At 37.2% G+C, this 4903-nt stretch overlaps 1 non-coding gene across 1 annotated transcript; it reads right to left on the bottom strand.

The window, feature by feature from the left end:
* Positions 1–3488: 3488 nt before the first annotated feature.
* LOC128280063 (small nucleolar RNA R71) lies at positions 3489–3594 on the bottom strand. Its single transcript, XR_008270244.1, has one exon. It is a non-coding gene; the product is annotated as a small nucleolar RNA R71 (small nucleolar RNA).
* Positions 3595–4903: the final 1309 nt, after the last annotated feature.

Genomic DNA, 4903 nt, shown 5'->3' on the forward strand with positions numbered 1-4903 from the left:
AAATGGAAAGTACATAATAAGAAATAATTCAGCAACTGGAATGAACGAACATAGTTAGGTAACTAGTCAAATCAAATCTCGATAAAAAGGAGTCAATTAGAAGGGAGAAATTCTTAACGAATCAAAAAAGGTTAAGTCACGGGTTAATATTAAGAGGAAAATCAAGAAACAATAGTTAAGGCTCGAAGGGGTTTACTAGGGGTCAATTGTGTGGGTAGGCTTTTTTATGGGTTAAAACCTAAGTGTCTTTATCATTTTAGTATATCAAATCAAAGGTGTGGTCTCGACATGTATAATTGATGCAAGTTCTAGAATAACAAATCAATGTTGACACACTCATAACCAATAAAATTAGCGAGCAAGAAAGATATATGCTCTAAAAGGCTCAAAATCTCACAAAAATTATGGGTATTTGATGCCAATCCTGTAAATTCAAAACTTCAAGATAAAACATTAATTCAGGGAAACAGCTTAACAAGTTTAATTCTTAAAAGTCAACTTATCATGCTTGATCCCCTAATGTCTTAAGGTTTAAACAATCAATGCACGATTACCTATGATTTAATTCAAAACATATCAATCAAAATCATAAATCAATCCAAACTGACTCTAATAATGATAAGAGAAAATTATTTGAGAACGAGATAAAAATTCAGGGATTTTCTGATAATAACATAAATAAACTCCCCACGCTTAAGATGTACATTGTTCCCAATGTACAAAGATAGATAATAGTAATATAATCATAATATTAGAAGAGAGTGAGAGAAGCGAAACTACCCTGAATTTTTGGATATAATCCTTGAAAGAGCAGAAACGGGTTTAGAGACCTTGAAAATGATGTGTATGTGACATGTAGACAGAGGTGAAGGTGGTGGTAGAGGTTGGGTTCCACAATCACAGTGCCCAGCGAAGAGGTTATCGTGGTGGTCGGTGTTGTGGTGGCTATGGTCGTGGTCGAGTAGGACATGTCAGTCGTGAAAGATTGTTGGTTTATTCCTGAGTAGCACCCATCAACTAAACCTTGTAAAACTGCGATGCCATCAGTAATGTTTAGGGGATTTAAATCGATAGGGATATTATGGTTGGTAATAATGAAATAACTAGATAAAAGGAAATTCAAATTATACTAATAAAGGTCTTTTAAGAAAATGATAAATAAAGATAAAAAGCAATGCAAAAATAAAAATAAAAACAAATCGAAAAATAAATGGACTCAAAAGTCCTCATCGACAGTTGAATCCTGAGGTGATGATGCTGGAGGTGATATGTTATAGAGTCGTCTCGATGCTATCAAATCGCTGAGTGCAATATTGCTCAAAGCAATGAAGGTGGTCAGAGATGTCAGACAGTTAAGCTGCCGCATGAACTGGTCAGTGACTTGGTGGCGGTTGAGAAGGTGGGTCCTTCATAAACCATAATTTATACATATTTTTACCCCATGCCTAACACATTTATGGATGGTTTCTCCTTATATTTGGTGAATTTGATGCTCCTAATCCTTTAATTTCATGTTTTATACTTAAGAGAGCATAGAAAAGTAAAAAGAGTGAGAAACGGGCCAAAAACGGAGAGAATGGACCCACATGAAAAAACAACACGGCTGGGACTTCCTCACACGGGCGTGTCACACGGTCGTGTCAATTTGGCAGGATCGAAGCACGACTTACACGGGTGGATCACATGCCCGTACCCATTTAACAGCCTTGACCACGCCCTTCAGTAATCACACACCGAGCGTGTCCCTGCCGAACCCAAGTTTAGTCCAATTTGGAAAAGGCCAATTTTGAGGGCTCTTAGGCACTCAAAAGCCTATTTAAACATTTGAAGAGGCACTTAGGAAGGGGGATGCAGAGTAGGAAGTAAGGAATTACTCAAGGAAAGCCGATTGATCCATCTCAAGAGTCGAATTCATCATCAAGACTGGAGATCTCCCTTCAAGTTCCTTCAGGAGTTTTGGGCTTTCTTATGTTCTGTTATCTTTATGCTTTTGAGACGTTTTCTTTCATAAGTATGAACTAAACCCCTAAATACCTAGGGGGAATGAAACCTAAGATAGATCTTGTTATTATTATCTAAATTGTATGATAAATATTTGACTTGTTCTTAATTATGTGTTCTTAATTCTTGTTTTGATATTCCAGGATATTGATTCAAGTTAAGATCTTATTCAGAGGGGGAATAGATCTTGTCTAAGAGTAAATTTGTCATAATTAAGCGGAGTTGATTGCGCGCCTAGAGATAGGGTGACAAGATTTTGCCGGATTAGGGTGAAACTTAATAAGAGAATCCATAGATCAAGTTAATACAATTCTAGGGTGTTAATTAGAAAGAGATTTCAATTATTCAACCTAGGGTTAGACGTTATTAGTCTTGAGAGAGATAATAATATAACTTAGGGATTTCCACGGATCAAGTCAAACTAATAAATCGTCTGATTCAGAGTCAAATAACAAGTGAAGTCTAAGTGGATTTGTCCTTAGGTATTGTCTCAATCAATCGAATTTTACCAAAAGTATTTTCCCAAGTTTTTCTTTCTGTGCATTCTTAGTTAGTAATTAGTTTAGACAACCAAACCTTTTAAATTTTAGGCTAGATAATAAAAAGGAAGTAAATACTAGTACTCGTAGTTCCTTTGGGTTCGACAATGCTGTCTTGCTAAACTATACTACTGTTTGATAGGTACACTTGCCTTAATCGTGATAATATGTTAGTCTCAAGAACGTTTCATTTATAAATCTTTAAAACTTGTTACGAATATCACGCATCAAGTTTTTGGCGCCGTTGTCGAGGAACTAGGATATTAGCAAAACTCAATTTTTATTACTTTAGCCACTTTACTTTTATTACAATTTAAATTTTTATTTTCTTTTCTAATTTTCCTCTTATTTCCTTCTGACAGGTTTTTCTAGTTTATGACCAGAAAAAACCTGCCAGGACTACTACTTTTTGACGGTGACATCGACCACACAGTTAACAGAAACCGGAGAGAAATAAGGCGAAGCCTAAGATACATAGAGGACGAACAAGAGGACGATTCTTCAACCATAACCGAGGAGATGGCTGAAACTAAGAAAATCCGCTACCTCCTGTAATTGCTGTTAATCAGAATCCTGCTCCGCGCACTATGTTTGATTATGCTAAACCTTCTTTAACAGAAACTGAATCGAGCATAGTTAGACCGGCTGTAGCCGCAAATACTTTTTAACTGAAACTTAACACAATTCAAATGATATAATAGTTTGTTCAGCTTGATGGTTTGCAGGACGAAGATCCCAACACTCACTTGGCAAACTTTTTGGAACAATTTGATACATTTAAAATTAATGGCATTTCTGATGACGCCATTCGACTTCAGTTATTCCCTTTTTCATTGAGAAACAAAGCTAAATAGTGGTTAAACTCGTTGGCAGGGCAGTTAATCAGTACTTGGGAACAAATGACCGAAAAGTTTTTATTAAAATATTTTTCACCGGCTAAAACGGCTAAATTACATAATGATATTTCTTTCTTTGTGCAGATGGATTTAGAAACACTCTACGACGCATGGGAGAGATACAAGGACCTCTTGAGAAGATGCCCTCACCATGGGTTACCGCTTTGGCTACAGGTTCAAACCTTTCATAATGGCCTGAATCCTTCGACTCGACAAATGGTTCACGCAGCTGCTGGCGGAACCATCAATAATAAGACATCTGAAGATACCAATAAATTTATAGAGGAGATGTCACTTAATAACTATCAGTGGCAAGTCATGAGGATAAAGCCAACGAAAACAGTCGGTGTTTATAACGTCGATACGATCACCATGCTCTCTAATCAGGTAGAACTCTTGAATAAGAAAATTGGTGGTTTCCTTAGTTCTTCACAGGTTCATCCAGTAATGCAATGCGAAGCAAGTGGAGATGGATCAAGCAGTTCAGAATACCCACCTTATGGCCACAACATGTAGCATGAACAGTTAAATTACATTGGTAACAATCCTCAATCTCAAAACAATCCCTATAGCAATACTTACAGTGCAGGTTGGAGGAACCACCCTAATTTTTCATAGGGAGGCCAAAGGAATTAGAGACCACCACCTCCAGGCTTCCCAAAACCACCCTACCAATAAGAGAAAAAACCAAACCTTGAGGAGATGCTAACAAAATTCATCTCAGTGTCAGAAACTCGTTTTCAGAATACTGAGACCGCACTTAAAAATCAACAAGCATCAATCCAGGGGCTCGAAACTCAGATTAGACAGCTCGCCAAGTTGATTTCTGAACGACCACAAGGTAGCCTGCCAAGCAACACTGAATCTAACCCAATGAAGCAACTCAACGCGATTTCCATTCAAGATGAGGAAGGGCTAGTTGTAGAACCAAGGCCAGAAACGGTCGTAAGCATAGGTAAGGATGAGGTAGGCCACAATGAGCCAAAGCCGGTGATTACAAAATATAAACCTCGCGTGCCATACCCCAATGTGACAAGGAAAGACCACTCAGATGAACAATTTGGTAGATTCTTTAAACTTCTAAAGAAACTACATATTAACTTACCATTTATTGAATCCCTTTCGCAGATGCCAAACGCAGTCAAGTTTTTAAAGGAGCTTCTGGAAAATAAACGGAAGTTAGATGAAGCATCGCATGTGGAGCTGAACGTGGTCTGCTCAGCCATTCTACAAAATAAACTACCTAACAAACTAAAAGATCTAGGGAGTTTTACAATTCCTTGTTTAATTGGTAGTTTAGATTTTAATAATGCGTTGGCTGATTTAGGGGCTAGTATCAATGTTATGCCTTACAAATTATTTAAGCAACTAGGTCTAGGGAAACCCAAATAAACTAGGATGAGCATTCAATTAGCAGATAAAACTATCAGATTTTCTAGGGGTATTATTAAGTATGTACTCATTAAA

The sequence above is a fragment of the Gossypium arboreum genome, chromosome 8, assembly GCF_025698485.1.
Source record: "Gossypium arboreum isolate Shixiya-1 chromosome 8, ASM2569848v2, whole genome shotgun sequence".
In the NCBI taxonomy this organism is placed as follows: domain Eukaryota; kingdom Viridiplantae; phylum Streptophyta; class Magnoliopsida; order Malvales; family Malvaceae; genus Gossypium; species Gossypium arboreum.